The sequence below is a fragment of the Pseudorca crassidens genome, chromosome 7 (assembly GCF_039906515.1).
Source record: "Pseudorca crassidens isolate mPseCra1 chromosome 7, mPseCra1.hap1, whole genome shotgun sequence".
Lineage (NCBI taxonomy): Eukaryota > Metazoa > Chordata > Mammalia > Artiodactyla > Delphinidae > Pseudorca > Pseudorca crassidens.
Window position 1 is genome coordinate 46,561,671 of NC_090302.1, and position 24,014 is coordinate 46,585,684.

The 24,014-nt window shown below is 36.0% G+C and overlaps 1 long non-coding RNA gene across 1 annotated transcript in view; it reads right to left on the minus strand.

Annotated features, from left to right (window-relative positions):
* LOC137227766 (uncharacterized) overlaps positions 1–23,088 on the minus strand; it is a 58,412-nt gene extending 35,324 nt beyond the window's left edge. Inside the window, exons 1-4 of the long non-coding RNA XR_010944996.1 lie at positions 22,981–23,088; positions 22,785–22,872; positions 21,450–21,551; positions 1,776–1,981 (exon numbers count right to left, since the gene is read on the minus strand). This is a non-coding gene — a long non-coding RNA (uncharacterized lncRNA). The remainder of the gene's footprint in view (positions 1–1,775; positions 1,982–21,449; positions 21,552–22,784; positions 22,873–22,980) is intronic.
* Between the last annotated feature and the right edge of the window lie 926 nt (positions 23,089–24,014).

Consider the following 24,014-nt stretch of genomic DNA (forward strand, 5'->3'; position numbering starts at 1 on the left):
ATGTACTGACATATTTAGCAATCAAAATCTATAGTTTTTATTTTGAGAAAAGATACCACTGATGTACAGGTCCTCACAGAAAATGAATTTGCCTTTGCACCCTCATGCTGCAGAGGCAGGTGACAGCTCCCCCTACTGACCAACAGTGAAGAGGAAACTATGCACATCTGGTCATATGTGCATACGCTAAAAGCTACTAAGAACTTAATTTATGGGTCTATAGGTGGGAAGACATCTAGACAAATACACACACACATATGCATGCAAGCACACACACAAAAACGCTATCTGCATGCACGCACACACACAAAATTCACGTTTTCACTCCTGTCCCATATGCATAGGCTTGACAAACGCTGAGCATATGGAGAACCAGTTGACAGAATTGAACGGCATCTTCTTTTTGTGCATAGCAGGAGTGCAATCCAGGTGGAGTAATGTAGGCATTTAATAACAGCTATGTAAACCTGCATCCCAGGCACCAAGACATTATTTATTTATAAGTCATTTATGTTTAATGCCTCAGAGTCTGAATGCACAAACCATCTACCATTACAGAAGTACTGGTGGGCAATAAAATGCATTAGAGCTATGTACAATGCACAGTTTAGTATCAAAACCTTTCTACACTGTAGAGTTTTACAAAACTATTAATGACATCAAACACTAAGCACTTAAGACACCATTTTTTTTTTCTGCTACCACATTAGGAACATCAATGGACAGTCCATTTCAACTTGCATCATCCATCCATTTCTAGTATGAAATTAATTTTCTGCTTATACAATAAAGTTTATCTCCACAGTTCTCTTGATTTTGATCCACAGCAGCAAAGGCATGTACATCAGCAGATCAGTACATCAGACAGTATTTTAATTTCATCCAGTTATGAGGTACTCAGGAATCAATGATGCCTGCATTAACTATTTTTTTCATATTCTTTTATTAGTTTCTAACTGTGTCAGACTCTTTTTAATTTATTGAACTATTCAATCAATGTTCATTAGACGTCGACTCTGGGCCAGGCAGTATGCTAAGTGCTGGGTATGCAGCAATGAGCCAACCAAACAAAATCTCTTCCTTCATGGAGATTACATTCTAGTGGGGAGAAATGAATGTCCTCAGTAATTCACACTCAGTCTCTGTCTTCAGTGTATAAAATGTTTCATATAAGTAACAGTGAGTATTCATCATTCCCTTAATGAAGTTTGGAAATGTGAGTTTTGATTGTCTTATGATGGCCTAGACACTATAGTCGACCTGTTCTTTAATAAACTTCTGGCTCTATTTCTAGTTTGTTGCTGATGTTTTTAAATGGGCCCCAAAATGCTAATAGATGGACACCTTGTGAAAATCAGATATTGTGAAATAAAAAATGTGAAATCAGTGGTGCTTACGATATGGAACTCAGTGGGAGATGTGCGTGCATAAAAGAACTTACTACTATTTCTTTAAGACCTTGATCTTTTTCCAGTGTCCCAAAATATAAGCCATCTCTATCACTAAATTTATCATTCTTCTCATTTACAGGGAGTTACAGAAACGCTAAATAAAGCATGATTTGCAAAATCCCCATAAGCTTTGAAAGAGCAGGAAAGATCATCAAAACAAAAATGCCTGTGTACAGACCTGAGTGGGGTTCACGTTTAAGGTTACCTTCTGTTAAAGCTCTGTTTTTAAGCTACTCAGATTAGCTTGTTGAAGCCAAAAGATAACCTTTCAAGACTGATACGTTTATTAAGTCAAGACTTGGCCACAGAAGACAGTTGCGTTACCTTTTAGCTCCAGGCTGGTGTTGATTATCACTGGGCTGAAAAGTGACTTGCTAACCATGCCCAAGTGCAGGGGAAGCATGTGATCCAGAGTTCCCAGCTACTCTTCTTGTTCCTAATACCAGCACAGTGCGAGGTGGGTGGCCTTGACCATTACTGTCTCTCTCTACAGTAAGGGGTTTGTTGAAGTTTTATCCTGTAGAATGTGCCTGAGTAGTAAGGAGAAGAGATTACATTTAGTTAATGCACTTTTACGGATTCTTTCTCAGGTCTCTATAGAATGACCATGAGAGGAAAATAAAGATACCAAAGAAATATTTGAATCAGGTCATGACCAAGTAGTACAGAAGAACAAACACTGGTAAGGTCCAGTGAAGGTAATGTTGGAATGTAAACTGTTCCCTAGAAATGTAATTCTATATAAAATACTAAATAGACCTATAGAGATAATTCTAGCTAGTACTGGAGAGCAAACAGCTCCTTTTTAATATTAAACATCTTTCCTGCTATTATCCACACATTTCTTCTCTTCTTCCTTCTGCTGTTTGTATTCTTGGTTGGTAGAACGGAAATGGTTCAAAACTAGTTGCAGCCATCTTCTTTAAGTAAGGTAAAATGCAATGGATAAATTGCGCTAAAGAATAATGATTGGCCTGCAGTTACTCCACTTTTTTTTTTGTTTGCAGAAAACTACTGCAATCATGTATTTAATCATGTATTTACATTTTTAAAAGTCTGAAATGGAGTTGTAGATAATTTGTAGAATTCTGTATCCTTTCAAGTGTCAACGTTGATATTTGGTCCCTTGGAAGAGGAAACAGAGCTTTCACAGCCCCAACTCACTTTGGAAACTTCTTCACACTCTGAGACTTAGGACACACCATGAGAAACACGAGGGGAAAATTAGAAGGTTGGACCTCGGGGAATCGGCTGACTAGTTCTTGGTTTTCTCACCTGAGTCAGTACAAGAAGTTTTTCTCCTTAACTGTAATCTTAATTTAAAATGTTTCTCATACAATTACAAAATTAACAGTGTACTTGACTAAAAAGCAAAGTTATTTTTCTCTTGAGTTGCTTTTGAAACTTCAGTTTTGGGGAGTGAAGACTGTATTCATTTGCTATTGTAGTTTTAACAAATAACCACAAATTTAGTGGCTTAAAAATACACAAATTTATTACCTTATTCTGCTGGTCACAGGTCCCAAACAGCTCTCACTGGGCTAAAATAGAGGTGGGTAAGCTCTAGGGGAAAATTCATTTCCTGCTTTTTCCAGCTTCTAAAGCTGCCCGTATTGCTTGGTTTGTGCTTCTTCCGCCAACTTTTTTTTCTTTTGTCACCAAGTGTAAGCCTTTTATTTTAAATTTAGTATATGACAGGGATTCATTTTCTCTCCAGAAATGTGATGCTAAATATTGACCATTTAAAACCTAATAAGGGCTTCGCTGGTGGCGCAGTGGTTGAGAGTCCGCCTGCTGATGCAGGGGACACGGGTTCGTGCCCCGGTCTGGGAGGATCCCACATGCCGCGGAGCGGCTGGGCCCGTGAGCCATGGCCGCTGAGCCTGCGCGTCCGGAGCCTGTGCTCCGCAACGGGAGAGGCCACAGCAGTGAGAGGCCCGCGTACCGCAAAGAAACAAAAACAAAAACAAAAAAACAAAAAAACCTAATAAGATGCTGAGTGGGAAAGATTAATAATTCAAATAAATTAACATTGCAAATGTCTCTGAATGTTGCAGGCTGCCATCATAGCACGTATTTTATTTGACTCCATGGTACCATTACGCTAGCTGCTGCTCTAAATTCTTCCTCCATCTTTGAAGCCAGCAATATAGTATCTCTCTGACACTGCTTCTGTTGTCACATCTGTCACGTCTCTTGTCTCTGACTTTCCTCTTCTGCCTCTTTCTTCCACTTTTAAAAACCCTTATTAGGGGACTTCCCTGGCCATCCCGTGGTTAAGACTTTGCCTCCCAATAGGGGGTTGTGGGTTCAATCCCTGGTCGGGGAGCTAAGATCCCACATGGCTTGTGGCCAAAAAACCAAAACATTAAAAAAACAGAGGCAATATTGTACAAATTCAATAATGACTTTAAAAATGGTCCACACACACAAAAATCTTAAAGGGACTTCCCTGGTGGCGCAGTGGTTAAGAATCCCCCTGCATTGGCACGGGGTTTGATCCCTGGTCTGGGAAGATCAAACCATGGGTTTGATCCCTGGTCTGGGAAGATCCCACATGCCGCGGAGCAACTAAGCCCGTGAGCCACAACTACTGAGCCTGTGCTCTAGAGCCCATGTGCCACAACTACTGAAGCCCACATTCCTACAGCCCGTGCTCTGCAACAAGAGAAGCCACCGCAATGAGAAGCCTGCACACCACAAGGAAGAGTAGCCCCTGCTCGTCACAACTAGAGAAAGCCCACTCAGCAACGAAGACCCAACGTGGTCAAAAATAAATAAAATTAAAAATAAATAAAAATTTTAAAATGTTTTGAATTCAGAACACAATGATAAAGAAAAATTTATTTAAAAAAATCTTAAAAAAACAAACTCTTGTGATGGCATTAGATCCACACAGATAGTCCAGGAAAATCTCCTTAATTTAAGCAACTGATCAGCAACCTTAATTTTATCTGCAACTTTAGTTCTCCTTTGCCTTGAAACCTAACATATTCACAGGTCTGGGGGATTAGGACATCCAATGGGAGGACATCTTTCAGATGCCACTATTCTGCCTACCACAGAGACAGTAGGTGAGAAGTATTTAATTTCATAATAAAAAGTCAGTTGATAAACACATATAGTGAAACTTGAATTAAAACTTTTAACCTCACCTCCAGATTATGGGGTGATTTAATAGCTTACTTTGGTCACCTACTAACTGACCAAATACTACAGCTGAATGGATCATCTCTCTGTTAATTCACTCAATTTATATTCTAGCATTCAGACATAATTTTAATAATATTCTCTAGAAATTCACTTAAAAATTTTTGAGACTATAACTGATTTTGAAGTATCTTTTTTTTGTCTCAAAAACAATCATATATAAAGATAACAATGTTTAAATAACGGAAAATCCATTGTTCTGCCCTTCTCCTTTTAGCTTCTTCCAACGTATATAGGCTCTGATGAAGAAAAATGACAAATTTATGGAAAGAAAGAACATTTCCTTCAGCAAGCAAAGAAAATGGAAAAATAGGAGAGAGAAAAGGTAGGTTGAACAAGTGTACTTTACCATTCATAGTTTGGGCCTGATGGAGTTTCAGTTCGAAGCTTTTATTGTATCCTTGCTCTGTCATGGCTCAAAGTTTCATTTGCAGTTTTTGTGAATAATAACCCATCAGTTTTTCAATCACAATTTATGAAGCAAAGTGCTAGATTCTAGGATTGTAAAGAGGAACGAGACAGGGTGAAGGCATAAAGACATACAGTTTCAGTGCAGTAAGGGAAGTATGTTAAGAGAGATATTTGTGGATTATTTAAGGGAGCACTAAGAAAGTGTATCTAACACATCCTGGAGAAGAAAAACAAAGACAGATTCAGGAATAACTTCCAAGCAGATAAATGCCTGCACTGAGTACTAAAGCATACAGGGTAGAAGTGGAGCACACATTCCACGCTCAAGGAAAACCATGAAAAGAAATGTGAGGAAGCCCCTAGTGTAGCAGGAACTCTAAGCGTCTCCTTGTCACCATGGTCAACTTCTTTCCACTCTTCAAGATACACTTCACAAACCATCCCCTCTGAGAAATCATCCCTAACCAGCCTTATGTAATCAAAACTCATTACCATAGCTCCCTATTTACTTCTTTATTGGTATTTACTACAGTCTTTAATGCTGTTAATGCATGTGTTTAGCATTTTGCTTCTTTTCTCCCTCACTAGAATGTATAATAAACTCTACCAGACACTATCTCATCAGTGCATTTTTCTAAAGTTTTTCATTAATGAAATATCTGCAGTGATTTTAATGATAATTTCTTGTAAGTTTCTTCCTTATTCTTCCTCTTTCTTCAGCTGCCCATGAATTGCAAGAAATCAGAGTGGAGCTGGGAAAAAGTCCAGAAAAATCTGAAACTTGCACATGGCCATCCAAATGCAACAGTGTCCCCAGGGAAGATGATTTCCTAGGATTTGGATGTAGACACAGAACAAGAGAGTATAAACAAGCTTGGAAATGTAATCCTTTCTCATGGCTTTAGAATAACTAAAATAATTTTTAACAACATTAATTTGGTGACCTTCAAGTAAATATCCTTCCGATATTTAAATTTGTAATGCAAGACAGTGTATAAAAAAATTGAAAACATCATGTTGCTTGACATCCAGAAGGAATACATTTGAAGGCATTTATTTCATGGATACCCAAATGTATATATGCCATTTTCTTTTAGACGTCTACTTTTTTTTTTCTCTCAAAAGACTTTTAAAAAATCACAACGTTATGTTGAGAGGTAGGTTCTGGCTTTTAGGTAAAGTGCATTATCTAGCTAAGTGACTAAATTCATACTGTACCACAGTTGAGAATCTTCAAAACTATATCTTTAAAAGTGAAGATTTATTCTTTCTGACTTTTGTGGGAAACAGCCAGATGTGTATCTTTTAATTTAGAGTTCTAACAAATCACTGGTTATCTACCAAATCACAGGTTATAACTAAGACACACACACACACACACACACACACTACACACTACACACTCATGTCTTCCTAGGCTGGAAATAAGGATTTAGTTGTCTAAGATTATAGTTTTCATTTTCCTTTCTTTCCAGCATCTGGTAGCTTAGAGTCAGACACACAGCAGTTACATAAGGCAGACTCCCACTAGGCTCACAACCACAGCATCTAAATTATTTTTCAGGTAGAACAAGATGTTTCCTATACCTAAGTTCACATGAGAGATGTTTTCTTTTCACTTTTTTATTTAGAAAAAAATTGGTAAAATTTACATATAAGTAAGAAGCATATATCTCAAACAGACCTTCTTAGGATTAAAAGGAAAAGAAAAAAAACCCTTTTAGCTTACTAAGATACTTTTGTTGAAAAACAGAACACTGCCTTAGGTCTAAGAAAGAAATAAAAATAAACACACAATTATGTTTATTCCCGGTTGCACTGGACAAAATCAGAATGATAGAGCCAGCCAAGCCAGAGACAGTAATCTTCTTAATCAAGATTATTCTTTAAGACTACAGAAAAACTGGGAAGACAGTTCATTTGCATTCTTTTCTTTTTTCCCCCCCACAATGACTGGTGTTAAAATTGATCTTCAATTACTAATGTAATTATTCATTTTCAGTGGTGAAATGTAATCATTAGTTGTCTCACAAATTGCTATTAGTTCCCTTGCTATATTTAAATTTTTAAATTCATTTCAATATAATGAATATTTATTTTATTCTTACTATCACAAACATTTCAGATTTACTTCCTTGTCTACAATATTCCCATCTGTAAGCAACATCCTAGTTATAACCTTAACTGTTAAGAATGTTTATCCTGGAACTGTACATACTTATCTCTGATACAAGAGAGAACATGAAAAGAACTTTAAAAGAGGTAGAAGTTTTATAAAGTAATCACATAATAACTGAATAGTGTTTCCAAAAATATATATAGTATCCCACAAACGCATCTTCAAATAAATTAAATATTTCTCTGCTTTTTTAAACTTTATAGCACCTGATAAATCACCGTGGATTCCATAGGAAATATTTCAAGATGACTTGAAAATTAATGAGTTAGTAAGCTAGGTTCAAAGCTCAAGAAACCCATGAAAATGTTGAGGAACACTTAACTTTTGACTTTGCAAGCCTTGGAAGAGAATTTTATGACAAAAATTAAACTAAAATAGTATGCAATTATAAACATGAGTTTTAATTTAACTTATTTTTATCACCTCAAACTCATACTCTCATTCCACACTTCTTTAAAGCACTGATATTTCATGCCATCATAGCAAATTAAACAAGAGGATAGTTGGCTGAGATCATTTGAACTTAATGGTAACAAAATATCAACTGTAAATATAAATTTTGACTTAGAGGATATGTAAAAATATGACTCCCACTGGCTATAACATTAATTGCTGAAAAACTAGAACTTTTTAAGAGTTTATACAACTAAAATTTATAGTGATATACCCTTAACATTTAGACCATTATTTAAAATAATTAATTACATGTTCTTTATGGGAGAATGACTTTATTTCCAGAAGACAAATGGATAACTCAGTGGTAGATATGGTGTATATTTTTCTTTCATGATAATTGTGGATAGTCAAGATCCAGGGAAAGAATATAGTGGAAAAGTATCTTAGAATTATGATTGAAAATACAAAATTTTTAAAGACATTTTTAAGATTTAAAACACTACACATGATTACATATCCATTCATTCCACATTTATTTATTAAGTTAATGTTGGCTATCCTCTAGAGATACTTCAGTTAATAAAATGTTCTTTTTATACTTATCCATTCTGTTTCTTGCCCGTTTAGAGTACAGGTAGAAACTTTCTGTGAAACATATTTACAAATAGCCTTTAAAAGTCTGGTATTAAAAAAAACAAAACAAAAAAAACAAATAGCCTTTAAAAGTCTGGTATTGAGTTTTATAAGTTATTCTTTTTTGTGTGTGTGTGGTACGCGGGCCTCTCACTGTTGTGGCCTCTCCCGTTGCGGAGCACAGGCTCCGGACGCGCAGGCTCAGCGACCATGGCTCACGGGCCCAGCCGCTCCGCGGCATGTGGGATCTTCCCGGACCGGGCACGAACCCTCGTCCCCTGCATCGGCAGGCGGACTCTCAACCACTGCGCCACCAGGGAAGCCCTATAAGTTATTCTTAGAGCCGTTTTTCTCCACTCAAGTAAGCAGTCAGTTACTTGAAAAGACTTAACTGCAACAGCAACAAACCCCTTAATTTATACAGTTTTAAACAATTTCCCACAAATTTCTGGAACATTAAAAAAAATATTTTCAAAACACATATCTCAAAATTTAAAGTATATGTTATTTCATACAGGATTCTTTGCTTTTTATAAGTACATTTTATTGCTGCTTTTTAGCACATGATGACATAATACTGTTTGCTAATATATTCTATTTATTTGAAAGGATGCTCAGTAATGTGGTAAAAGGTAACATGGTGGTATTTTAATATAGACTTTTTCTTGTGCTGTTTACCATCATCAAGACTGTAGTTTATGTCTGTAGAGCAGTTGATTAGAACATTGGGTTAATCATATGTTTGATTTCTATGTGGGCTGCATGGTATAAATCCCTCACAACCTGGAAGAAATGGACAAATTCTTAGAAAGGTATAACCTTCCAAGACTGAACCAGGAAGAAACAGAAATTATGAACAGACCAATCACAGGTAATGAAATTGAAACTGTGATTGATAATCTTGTTTGTTCTTTAATTCTTCTAGGTCTTTGCTAAACATTTCTTGCATATTCTCAATCCTTGCCTCCATTGTTTTTCCGAGGTCCTGGATCATCTTCACTCTCATTATTCTGAGTTCTTTTTCTGGAAGGTTGACTGTCTCCACTTCATTTAGTTGTTTTTCTGGGGTTTTATCTTGTTCCTTCATCTGGTACATAGCCTTCTGCCTTTTCATCTTGTCTATCTTTCTATGAATGTGGTTTTTGTTCCACAGGCTGCAGGATTGTAGTTCTTCTTGCTTCTGCTGTCTGCCCTCTGGTGGATGAGGCTATCCAAGAGGCTTGTGCAAGTTTCCTGATGGGAGGGACTCTTAGCATCTTTATTGGAGTATAATTGCTTTACAATGGTGTGTTATTTTCTGCTTTATAACAAAGTGAATCAGTTTTACATATACATATATCCCCATATCTCTTCTTTCTTGTCATTGACCTTTAATTGAAGCACCTAATTAGCTTTCAAATGCTAAAGGCAAGAAAATGTTGATGTATTGGTATCTTAAACCTTGAAAGCCTAGTAAAAACTGATGCTGGAGTTATGATGGTCACTATCAACTTTATATATAAAGTATTTATAAAGTATCCTATTATTAATATGAATGTCTTAATAAACATTTAAATGTCACAATTCTGTTTTAAATTTTATGCCTGTTTTTCTTTTGTTTCCTTTTTTTCTTGTCAGTGGTTAAAGCTGCACAGCTTAATGCCAGGTTAATGATCAACTTTGTTCTCAGAGTTAGTATTTATAAATAATTATCTGAGTACAGGAGTGGTGAGGTATAGAGCCTGAATAATTTAAATGGTCGAAGCTTAGAGAACATCCATAGACAAAATGACACTTAATGGAAAATCTCAACAATAGGGCATACCTTAATATAAAACAATTGAATGATTTGTTAAAGGATAATACGTCTATATGTAATTTCAAAAATTATCCATTAAGTCGTAACAGAGAAAGCAGGCAGTTTTAGTACACAATACAAACTTTTACAGCCTTGAAAAAAGAAAACATAAAATTGGAGAAAAGGTTTTGAGTATTCACAAAATGTGAATAATATTTTGCTCAAAAAAGTCATGGAAATAAAAATTGTGTTACAACAGTGCAGAACTATATTGAAACAAAACACAGCAGTTCCCTCAAGTTACACGGGGTGAGTTACAAAAAAGACTTGGTGTTCCTATAACACATAGACATGCAAAAACCATTGTGTTGCACTAAACACACACAGTCCCAGCTCACTTGTTTGAATTTTGGGGGAGAGAATAAAAATGCATCAGTAAAGTCGCAGAATCATAGAATCTTGGAGCCATAATGAACTTCAAATGACATCTGATCCATTGACCCTCCTGATTCTTGAATCCTTCTCATAACTTCCCAGCCTATTGCCCATTTAAACTTTGTCCACGTGTCTGTTATGGTGGAAGAGAATAGTTGAATAGTGCTAAAGAGAAAGTTTAAAGTCTCTGTCAAAAAATGATCATATCTATTTTTATCAGGTCCATGTTATATACTGTGATATCCTAGCTGCATAGCAAAGAATCCACTACCTGCTCATGTACACAAAAAATGATCCTTAGATTTTTTTTTTTTTTTTTTTTTTTTTTGCGGTACGCGGGCCTCTCACCGTTGTGGCCTCTCCCGTTGCGGAGCACAGGCTACGGACGCGCAGGCTCAGCGGCCATGGCTCACAGGCCCAGCCGCTCCGCGGCATGCGGGATCTTCCCGGACCAGGGCACGAATCCGCGTCCCCTGCATCGGCAGGCGGACTCTCAACCACTGCGCCACCAGGGAAGCCCGATCCTTAGATGTTTGAGCACAAGAAAACAGATCATTGCATATGGGCGACGAACACCTGGTACCATAAAGCATTTGGAAGGATGTACCAGAGGATCTCGAAAGGTACTTTGAGATCTTATGAATTTATGAGACATATTCTTGGATTTTATTTTTTATATCAACCATTAGTTAATAAAATCACTGCTTTCAATGTGGAGTCATAGCTTTTAACCAATCCTACCTTATTGGAGATTTGGATAAAGAATACCACCTCATGAAACACCTGAAAGCAAAGCAAGGAGAAGAAAAATAGTTTGAGACCTCAGTTATATTCCTCTGCCTTTTAATATGCATTGCCAAATTTCCTACAAAATATCTTACTATATCTGTTTTGTTTCTATGTGAATATTAACTTTCTCAATGTTGTGATTTTATTTTTTAAAATCTATCATTTTAAACTCATGCCTAGTAAAAGAATCACCCTATCTTAATATGTCTAAAGACATGAAAGCATTGTATTATTTCCTAAGGAATAATGGGACCCCCAATTTTTTAAGCCATTTTACTTAACACAATATGTTACTGCTATTCAGGCTGCATTAATTCCAGTATCAAAATGTATTGCTGTAATTCTCAATGTTTTTATGACTTTCTAAACTGTGTAGTTGATCAATTTATGACAAATCTTTTCAGAAATCTTATGATGAACAAAACTCATGTGAATCCTCAAGACCTAAAGAAAGTAACACTGGATTGCTCTGAAATGACAAACTTCTCAAATTATTTATTACAAATAACTCGCCATTGCAGACAGGTGAGATTAATAACTAGTGACATTCGTGCACTTTCAAAACCCATACTGTTATATCTGTTTACACACTGGCCCATATGGGCTATTATGGAAAATAATTTTTTCCTAAATTTGCAAATTATTTAAAGAATAAAATTGCCTTTAAGTAAAGTTTTATCCATTCACAAATATGTATTGAATGTTTTACTATGACCAGATGCTATTTTCATTAATCAGCCTTATTGTGGTATAATTTCACTGAAATGAACTCTTCACTAAAATGAACTCAATAAGTGTATACTTAGTGAGTTTTAACAAATGTATATACCTGTGTAAGCAATCCATGATCAGGATATAAACATTTCATCACTCTAAAATGTTCCTTATCCCCATTTCCTCAAATCGGCAGCCTTTGATCTTTCTACCATACATCAGTCTTGCCTATTCTAGAATTTTATATAAGTGGAATTGTTCAGTAGGTACTGTTTTATATCCAGCTTTTTCATTTTTACTCAGCATAATGTTTTTGAGAATCACCCATATTTTTGTATTTCAGTAGTGCATTCCTTACTGTTGCTGAGTACTCCTACTGTATGGATAGGCCAGAATTTGTTTCCCTATTTACCTGTTGTTAGACTGTTTTGCCTGTTTCCAGTTTTAAGCTATTATGAACAAAGTGTTATGAATATTTATGACTATATCTTTATATGGACATACATTTTTATTTCTCTTGGGTAAATACATACAAGTAGAATTGCTAACTTGTGTTTAACTTCCAAATGTTGTTTTAAGCTCCAAAAATGCAGCCGTGGTGAAAAAAAATAGTCAAGATTTAATTCTCTCATCAAACTTATGTGCAGACTTAACTGGATTTACATAAAAATCATACAGCTTTGATATTTTAAAACTGAATTGAAATACAAGGTATATTAATTTTCTATTGCTTTATAACAAGTTACCACAAACTCAATTGGTTAAAACAACATATACTATCTCAGTTTCTGTGAGCCATGAGTCTAGATACAACTTAGCTTGGTCATCTGCTCAGGATCCCACAAAGTTGTAATTAAGATGTTGGTCAGGCTGTGTTTCTTTCTGGAGCTTGGAGTCCTCTTCTAAGTTCATGTGACTGTTGGCAGAAATTAGTTCCATGTGGTGTTAGGACTGAAGTCCCCATTTTCTTGCTGGCTGTTAGCCAGGAACCGAGCTCAACTATAAGAGGCTGCTTGCAGTTCCTTGCCATGTGGCCCTCTCACAGACCTCTCATAATAAAAATAAATCCAAATATATTAGTAATGAAAATACTTGTATATAAACTAAAATGGTTATGGTCATTCCCATTGCATTTGAGAGAAGAGCAAAACTTGTGTGACTTTATATTACTGGTGGCATTGTTAAATGCGACACACTTTGGTAGAAGGAAATTTGGCAAATTGACACAGCAATTTGACAACCACTCTGATAGTTTTTTAATAGAAAAATCAGAGAAAGCCATGATTGCAATGCATTATTTAAAATTCTAGAAAGGTGGGGAGGGAGGAAGTGAGGGAAGGAGGGAGGGAGGGAGAAGAGAAAAGCAGAAAGAAAGAAAGGCAAACAATTTAATGCTCAGAAATATAGGGGGATGTTAACATAAATTATGATATGGTCATTTGCTAAAATACTTTGCAAGCATTTGATACCTAAGAGACTATGTAACACTATGGCAAAAATTACAATCAAATAACAGAACTGTTTTATGAACACTATGATTACAATATATACAATATATGCATAGGAAAAAAATTTAAAACTATGTAAATGATTGTTTGGAGCCACGTAAATATGGGTGACTTTATAGTATTCCTTCCAAACTGTCTACAATGTAATTTAAATTTAAAGAAAGGGTTTCTTATTTCATAAATTGCCTCAGTGTAGTATACCTCAGAATCTTTCTGAAGATACATATTAGATGGTCTCTGTGTTTTTAGATTTGCTCAGGTATACATTTCACAAGTGGCCATCTAAAAATATCACAACTACATTTTAGGCTAACTTATAAACCTTTGCTCCCACACTGCATTTTCTTTTGTTCCTATCATGGAGAGGCTAAAGTATACAAAAGTCTGATCTGCCATTTCCACCAACTCTTCTGGAATAAACTCTTAATACTGCTTCATCTATTGTTATGATCTTGGGCAGAATACTTCGCTTTCTCTCTTTCTCTCTCTCTCTTTCTCTGTGTGTGTGTGTGTTTAATTAAATATGGGTAGAGGGTTGGCTATATGACTTCTGATCTCTTGGCTCTAATTATCTATAATTCCATCTCACTTGTTCCTTTCATTTTAGAATAGAGGCAAACAGAATGAATGCCAGTATAAATGCTGAATTATTCTATTTCAACCCTAATTTATATGGCTGGCAGAATCCTAGTGAGGATAACAGAGCTGAAAGAAACTTTAGACACGGTATAGCCCACCCTTCTCTCAAGGAAACTAAGCTCTAGTGCTCAAATTTTACTTATAAAGTTAATAATAAAACTGAGAGTAAAATCAAGTTTCTGGACCCTCTGTCCAGGAAATAAAATAATATCTACAAGGTGATTAGCAGAGTGGTTGGCTCATAGCCATGGTAATAATGTGTTTTTTTCCTGCTATACTACGCACAGTAGATATTCTGCTATGTATTCAGACAGGAAAAAGTGATTAAATGTTTTCAAATAGCTTTCTAAAGAAAAACATTAGAATTTCAAGGATGGGAACAGTATCACTATTTGCAAACAATTTCATGTTTTCCAGATAGTTAATTCAAAAAGCATTTATTAAGTTTCTACCATGTATAAGCCCCCTGCTATGCACTCTAAGCTGATAGAGATGAATGAAAATATGGACTCTGTCTTCAGAAAGGTAATAATAATGGAAAATCTTTTTTGCACATTTGCCGCATGAGAAGATGCCCTGTCAAAGAGTTTGTGTGCATACACATCATTCAGTTCTCACAGCATTGCTCTGAGTTATGTATTATTAGCATAATACATATGCTTTTTTTTCCAAGTGAGAAAATAGAGATTTGGGGCGGTTGTGCAGCCTCACAGCTAGTTAGTGGAAAAGTCGGGATTCAAAGGAGTCTAGGCATAGAAATGCTAAATATTAATGTTAATATTTAATATATAAAATAATGCCTTTCTGAATCTAATTTGCCATTAGTTATCACTTTAAGGTAAAGACCTGGCAAGAACCTTTTCTTTCCTCATCTTCAATCTGTCCACATGTCGTAAAAGTATTTGTTTGAGAAAACTGCGTATGAGAATTATATTGAAAAAGAATATTTCTAATAGGTAGAAGGAAATAAAGAACATTGAATACAGAAGCAACAGGAAATAAAAAGGTAGGGAGGAGAAAAAGCAAGAAAATGAAAGTTTGGGGAAAGAATCAGATTTGGGGGTTTAGTTTTTTGTAATTTGGGGCACTGCAAACTAATGCCCAGTAGGTGGTGCTAGAGTATATATATTCTAACATCCAGAAAGGCTGGCTGGGTCCCTTGCCTCCCACATACAAAAAGAAAACAAAACAGAAAAGCACACAACCAATCAAACATTGGGAATTGAGATTTGACTATTTGTTAGTGATGCCAACTTTAAATTAAATTATATTTTCAGTCATATAATGAAACAGGAGACTATTGGAAATGTGGTGCTGTTATGAAGAAGTGCTGGCACACCAACACACATGGCCATCCTTTATTCAGCGCTTTTCCTGTGAGGTTTTCTTCTGGTTTTCACAGATGTCTTCCGTGGCCCCTTCATAAGTACAAAGTCACTGGAACTTTAGAGATTCCCAGTTCCACACAGTAAATGTGATGTAAAAGGATATTTACAGAATGCTTACTTCCCTGACCTATTTCTCACACTGAAATAATGAGTGAGAAGAGTAAAATGTCAATATAATACGATTTTAGTTAAGAACACACTGACAGGTTAAAAAAGCAATCACAAAAATCCAACTTTTAAATTTCTCAATCAATTAACACATCCCCAAGAAACTAAAGCTAACAATCGTTCATTCCTGGCCCAGGTCAGCCTCCTACAAACACATGTTCATTGAAGTGTCATCTGTCTGTGAGCCCTTATGCTCCAAGATAGCTTTCTAGTATGTTGAGGAATGATTACTCCTCATTTTCAGTGCAACAATATCTTTAATTTAATTATAAATGAATATTTGACAAGCCTTTTATAAAAAGGAAACATATTTCCATTGGTCTCTTACCAAAAGCAACATTCATCTATTATTCCTGGCAAAGTCTTTCCACCTCAGTCTCATCTGCCCATGGGCAGTCAAGAGATGATTCCATTTCTTTAATGTCCTGAAGGGTACAGCTAGTGTAAAGCGTTTAGATAAACTGCAAGAGAATATAATGCATCCGCATATGTAGAATGACATAACTTTTAAATAAATGAGTGGTGACATTTTTAATTTAAGTTTCCTTCCTCCTTCTTGTTTCAGATCTCAGGAATAAAAAAATGGTGAGTGTAATCAGATTATAAAGGCTAGGCTACTGATGGAGGTTTAGGGCACTCCTTCAAACACTCACAAATTGAACGGCATGTTAGTGATGGGCCTTGCCTTCTTTTATCAGGTATTTCAGGTTATGAGGGGAGGGTACTCCTGCAAAAGTTGTGAGACAGTATAATTGATTGAGATATTAACTTGTGCTTTTTCCTTGATGCACTTTTTCCCACTCCCATCCACTCCAAGAAGGTAGTCAGTCCTTTCATGCTTTCTTGGCTTATACGAGGTTTTGCTGTAGGAATCAAAGGATAATTGTCTTCCTAGTACTTGAAAGGATTATGCCCAGGAAGGGAAAGGGAGCCAAGTATCTCCTGGAAAAGAGGAGGAAGAAGAGGATGTGCCCTCCAGAAGTTGAGGATGTGAAGGGAGATCTGGAAGTTCTCAATTGGAATCTGCAGCTGGCTTCCTCCCAGTATCCCAGGAAGTGAGAAGAGTTTTTGGTTAGGTGGGAATGGGATGGCTGCATGGTATGCTTGAGAGGCTGGAGTCTGGGCTCAGGTTCATAGCCTCTGCAAAATTTGCTGGGCTTCCAGATGGGACAGAAACCCAAGGCGCTCAGATTTCAGTAGCCTATATGAGCTAAGACAAGGCATCTAGAGGTAACCAAATGGGCACGAGACCAAAGGACTTCCCCCAATTGCTTTGCTTTTCATCAGATGGATGTGAGTGAGAGAGCACCTAAGTAGGTTCAAATTGAATTATTATGGGAGTGGAGCTCAGAGAAAGGTCCAAGTTTATTTTAAAAATACATGCTCTTTCTGAGATTTTGGACTAAGACATTTACAATTTAGTTCAAGTTTAGTTTCTCATTCTGAGAATTTTTTTTCCCCAGGAAATATCATTTTAACTAACTGTCCATCTCAGCCAAGGAAAATAGTGTTGGTTTCAAAGAAAATAAAAAATGTGAGGAGAGAGGAGGAAATTACTTGAGAACAACTTTTTCGTTTTTTAATGTTTTTGCCTGGGTAAATACATTAACTGGAGGATCAAATGACAAAATAAAAACTCAAGTAAATATCATTATAATGTAAGAAATCAATTCTTGTGATATGGGGATCAGAAGGGTGGAATCTGTAGATTTTAATAGCCTGTTACCTGCATGTGTACACTGCAACAAAAGAATCGTGTTTGGGCTTTCATAATGTGAATCAAGAGATACCCTCATGGCTGAGTTATCTAATGAAATTGAGAAGTTATCATTGGCAACATTAGGGTAACAAGGAGGTGACAGACATGAAACTAGCCAAGAGTTCATTCCGTTGTCTTTAAACCTGCCTTTTTCCAGTTCCTCAAACAAACAAGGTGTGTGCTAGCTTGTGGTTAGAATTCTCAGGGATAATTTTTCTTCTTTTATCCTACCTCAACTAGAGCTAAGACGAAAGAAGGCAAATACTTTCACCATTTCCATGTAATGGAAAGCAGCTTTTTCCCGCGAGATTTTGCCCTTTGAAGAATCCCAGCTTATGCCAGGGGTCCTACCTCCTACTCAGCTCTGGTCCCAAGCTTCATTTCCTGTCCCAAGGGCACATCTAGTACTCACTCACCCCCTCTTCATGGCTTTCTTTTCATTTCAGGTCTCTGCTTTCCCACCAAGCTTTAAAAAAGTGATAGTTAAATTGTATTGAAATTTTTCAATGTGCTTTACCAAAAAAGATTTTTCTGAATATCAAATCAGCTATCTTGACCCCATTTTCTATTAAATATATTTGAGTCAATTTTTTGCCCACATCAGTACACCAAAACTAATGTTAAAAGATAATTTTCAGACAAAGGTAAAAATCATGATTTTAACATAGATGAAAAATGGACGTGTGTTAAAGAAATTCTTTTATTCTTATGAATAGAACCAGGCCCATGCTATAACCGGTTCAAAGGAAAACTCAAAACAGTACAAATTCATATGGATTGAAGGAATATTGAAATGAATTGCAAATGGAGACAAAACTGTGGTTTTTCCAAGCCAATCAAGTCACTACCAAACTGGATAGAAAATGTTCATTAAATACTATCAGACAAGTCAGAATTTACTATCAGTTACCCACATTTACAAAGAGTTGCAAAATAGCTCAAAGGCAATGAACTGGGCTCCAATCTGATAACCCAGAAGGGTTGTCAGAAAAAGCATAGTTTCTATTGAAACACAAAATTTTTATCTACACTAATCTTGTCAAGGTCGTTAACGACCTCTACACTGAAAAATTTAACGTCATTTCTCAGAAATTATTTTGCTCTAGCTATTAACAGCTTTTGACATAACTAATGACTTCTTCCTTTTTGAAAAAAAATGTTTTTGCTGTCCCCTTTGTCTGTTCCTCTGGATTATTTTCATAAACTCTTCTCCATCTGTACTCATTGCCTAGGTGATTTCATCCAGTTCTGGGGGTTTAAATACCAGCTTTAGACTTAAAATTCCTAATACTATATCTTCAATCTTAACTTCTTCTGGGAAGTCTGGACACACTTTTAAAAAATTCACATTTACTGTCATGTTGCCATCTTAAAACTGTGTTATACAAAATTCTACTTCAATTTCTTTCTATCTATCTTTTTTTAACACATACACACACGCATGCACACACACACACACATGCACGCACACACACACGCACACACACACACACACACATACACACACACACACACTGATCCTCATGCAGTTCTAGTTACTCGAGCCAAGTGCATAGAGTCATCCTGGATATCTTCCATTTGTCTCTCCAGATTCATTCTCCACCCTTCCACACCCTGATGCATGACACTGAAAGCTGACCTGTAGGAGCTAAATCAAGGTTCTCCCTTGTCCTTTGTTTTGCAATTGGTTTTAGTCAATGGGAACCTTTGCTCCTGTGGAGGCAGGTCAAAGTACTGATTCCTTCATCTATATCCTCATGGGGCAATTTTGAGCTGGGTGTTTTCCTTAAGGCAAGTCTGCTAAAATTCCGCTTAACACAGGTTTTTATATTCATTCTTCAGGGCATTGTACTATTCCTTGTGTTCCTCTATACCCTGCTCACATCTTTCTAAATAATTCCTTTATTAAACACGTCGCTAGTTATCTTAATTAAATGTGCCATATCTTTTCTGATAGAACATTGATACAAGCCCTCTGTTTCACATCCAGCAAATTCTCTTCATCTATTTTCAAAATGTATCAAATTTGACCATGTCTCACTTAGTGTTCCCTGTCCAAGCACCTTCATCTCTCTTCTGTGTTACTGTAATAGCCGCTTCACTGAAAGCCCAGAAGAGGGTGCTATAGAAAATGTGTAACTTTTCTATATAAGAAATGTTATAAGAAAATGTATAATTTTGAAACAAAAAATTTATTTTTTCTACACTAATCTTGTCAAGGTCATTAATGACCTCCACGGTGAAAAATTTAATGTCATTTCTTAGCAACCATCTTGCAGGTGTGTAGTAGCTCTTTACACTTGCCCTTCTACAGTCTATTCTCATATACAAACAGAGCAATCTTCTAGAACAAATATCATATCCCTTATGATCAAGCCCCCCTCCACGTGCTGCCTGTTTCTCCTGGATCCTCAATCTACTCCAGCCGTTTAGATGTTCTTGCTACTTTTTAAATATGCTTAGCATACTTGTGTCTCAGAGTCTCTTAACTTGTCCAAAATGTGCTTTCCTTAGATATCCATTTAGTACTTACTTCACTACAACTCTTTGCATAAAGGTCACCTTATCAAAGGGAACTTTCCTCACTATCATATGAAAGGGGATCCTCACCCCTCCCCACCTGCATTCTCTATCCTTACTCTACTTCACATTAATTCATAGTACTTACCACCACTTGACATAATTTATATTTTGCTTATAGGTTTATTTGCTCTGTCCTTTTTGGAATCTAAGTTCCATGAGAGCAAGATCTTTGTTTTCTGGTGATGTTTATGCTGTGCCTAGAAAAGTGCCTGGATTATAGTCATACCCACTTAAACATATGTGGAGTGAAATGAAAGAATGAATAAGTGAATTATCAACTGATACAAAAGTTACGTTTTGAAACCCTGAGTGATAAGTGGTCATTCCAAATCCTATTTGAGCCTCAACTATTTTTCAACAGGAAGCAAAGGAGTTCCCTAAATATAATCTCAGACATGATCAAATATTTGAAAGCTGTTGACTGGCCTCAGTATGACTTTAAAGCTGAAACATAAACAAAATCAGAGTTGTGCGATGGGTTGTAAGGAAGCCAATAATGAAGAAACCAGCTTTCTGGATAAACAGGTGGGCACAAAAGAAACTTCAGAACATCATAGTGGGTTCAAGCTCTATTTTCTTCGAGTAAAAGAACATAATTAGGGCTTCCCTGGTGGCTCAGTGGTTGAGAGTCCACCTGCCGATGCAGGGGACACGGGCTCGTGCCCCGGTCTGGGAGGATCCCACATGCCGCGGAGCGGCTGGGCCCGTAAGCCATGGCTGCTGAGCCTGCGCGTCCGGAGCCTGTGCTTCGCAACGGGAGAGGCCACAACAGTGACAGGCCCGCGTACCACACACACACAAAAAAGAACATAATTATGCTACTTACAATTAACGTTTGTTTTTTAATTAATAAAAATGCCTTGAATAAAATAATGATTGTCAAATGAAGTTCTAAACTCTCCATTAGAAAGGAAATATTAATGTATCAAATTTATATTGTACAGGCAATAGAAGATAAGTGTCCTTCATCATCCTTTCACACAGCTGATTTGCTTTATTTTTACAGTTTTGTATTTGTAATCCCCCATACTTTTTATTGTATCAGTACCTCTTAAAACTGGGCTCTAAGGAAGCAATCTCAGTTTCATCCTACACAACTCTGGTAACATTTCAACACCTCTCTTAAGTTCAGCTCTACTACCATTAAATTATTTTTTTCCATGACAGTAGTAGAGTGTAACTTGGCAGTTTTCTGAAGATTCCCAGCAACAAAGTCATCTGGAAGAGTCAAGTTCAAATGTCTATACATACCTTATTTGATAAGCAAAGAAAAATAAGACCTACTTAAACTTGCTTAAATCAAATGGAAATAGGGGAAGCTTATTGGCTTGAGTAATTGAAAAGGACAAATGATAATGGTTTCAGATATGGCTTGTTCCAGAAATTCAAATAATAGCTCTAGTACTTACTATGTCTCCACCTCTAGATTCTATTTTCCTTCATGTTGAGTTGTTTCCCAGGTTCCTCATGACAAGATGTTTTTCATTTTGAGTATCTCCTTCTAGCAGCTCCTGAAAAAGTCCCAAGATTAACTCTGACTGGACACTTCATGAGACTCAATAACTTTTTCTCAGTCCTAACAATAATGTTTGAAACTAAAGTGAAAAATAATATACATGTATAATATGGACAAAACAATAAAATTCTTAGACCTAAGTATAGCAAGAATAGTTTAAGACATAAAAATTAAAATTTGAAATGCAAATGCAGGACATAAAACAACCAGAATAAGAACTGTCATAGAAATGTTGGTATTTCTAAAATTAATACATAAATTTTGCACAACTCAAATTATAATCTCAATGAGCTTTTCTGTGGAACTATATAAAATAATTCTGGAATATGTAATGCAAAAATAAATCTCTAAAAGTAGCCAAGAAATTTATGAATACTGAATAAGAACAAGTAAGGCAAAGTGAGAGAATTTCAGATACTAAGATAACTATAAAGTCACTGTAATCAAAAACATGTAATATTGGCACATAAATATATAAATATATTAGTCAGATATGGTCGAGCATCCACAGAAAGATAAGTATATATGTGGTTTTTATCTAACTTAGTGAGAAAGAGTGCCTAATTTAATAAATGCTGCTGATATGATTGATAATCCAGAATTGGATGCCTATCTTTTTTTTTTTTAAAGAAAAATATTGGAAGGAATGGTAGGAGGCTATTTGTATAAATTTGGGGTGGAGAAGGCTTTCCTAAGTATGATAGGAATCTCAAAAACCATAAAGAAAAAACTACATATATTTGGCTATTTTAAAATCACTTATGTTTTCATGGCAAAACTTACCATAAACAAAATGAAGAGGAAATTGAAAGCTAGGTCTGTAAATTAAGTATGGAAAAGGTTCTATTTTTCTTAGAAACTAGTTACTGAAGGATTGTTGCATATAAAATCCATGTGGAATTCATAAGATCACCTACTGTACATACAACAGAAAGAAATTTCAAACTTTCTCAAATTATTGACAGAATTTCACAGTCAAAACTTAAGTTTTATTGCCCAGAAATACCTTTCTAATCAAGGGAGACTTCTAGAAAAATATGAAAAATTACTCCAAGTCTTTATTTTAAAATAGGTAAATAATAGGCAGAATGGTATTAGTTGGATAATAGAGTGAAACAGAGCAAAACAAACACAAGGGCAATGGAAAACAATACGATCTCAAAATGTTCTCTTCTGGATTTTCTTTTCTTGTCAGAGAGACAAAATTTGGAAGGGTCAACAGACTTACACTTCTGACCAAAAAGGAATTCTAGGAATGTGAGTTGATAGAACATCCTGTTTTTTCAGTACCGACTCTTTCAGCGAAAAGTAGAATTCTGAAAAATATAAAAGGCATATGTTACAAAATAAACAGATATAAATAACCACTTCTAGATCACTCTGAAATTATAAACTAAACATAGACATTATAATAACTGAGATACATTTTAAAGGCAGAAATTGTTTTGATAAATGGGGGAAATCCTGTAAAATCTCTTCCCAAAGAAATTGGAAAAAGACAGTCTTGGCAAAAACTGCTTTCTCAGGAGGCCCTGGTAACTGTGAGCTAAGACCATTTGTGTTTGGGGGAGGGGGGCAGTGGCAGGGGGTTGGATGATCATTCACTTTTGAAAGACTTCAGTGGATGAAAGCACTCAATCTGTCCTAGATTCATTTCATTAAGAGAGAATGAACTAGCTAACATTGCCAAAATCAAGTTCACGTAAGGTAACAGGCCAGGGATTTATCTGACCATCTGTCTCTTTAATAAGGGTATGTTTGCCATCATTGTGGCTAAACCAAAAATACAGAAAATAAGACAGAAAATATCAACTGTTGAAAAGGATGTGGAACAACCAGAGAACTTTTTCAGCTTGCTGGTGGGAGTATAAATTGGTACAACCATGCTGAAATATTAGTTCGAATTTCTCAATTAAAAAAACAAATGCTTTATGACTCAGCAATTCCAGTCCTACATTTATATTCGCCAACGAAAAAGTTTACATATATTCACCAAAAACTGTGCACAGGAATGTTCATAGCAGCACTCTTCATAACGACCCAAAATAGAAATTACCCAAGTGGCTTCTATCAATAAAATACATTCATAAATTTTGGTATAGTCACCTAATGGAACAATCGATAGCAATGAACAATGAGAATGAATGAAATACAACTACACACAACTTGATTAATCTTTCAAATAGAACATGGATGAATCTTGCAAGCACAATGTGGTACAAAAGAAGTCAAGCACAAAAGGGCACATTTTGTTTCATTCCCTTAATGTACAATTCAAAAACAGACAAATTGAACTATGGCATTGGAAGTCAGGATAAGGGTTATCCTTGAGGCACAGAGATTGGAGACTAAGGAGGAATGAAAGGCTGGGGGGCTGTGGAATGCTGGTGGTGGTCAGTTTGTAAAAATTCACCAAGCTTTAAACTTACATTTTGTGCACTTTTCTGTATGGATACCT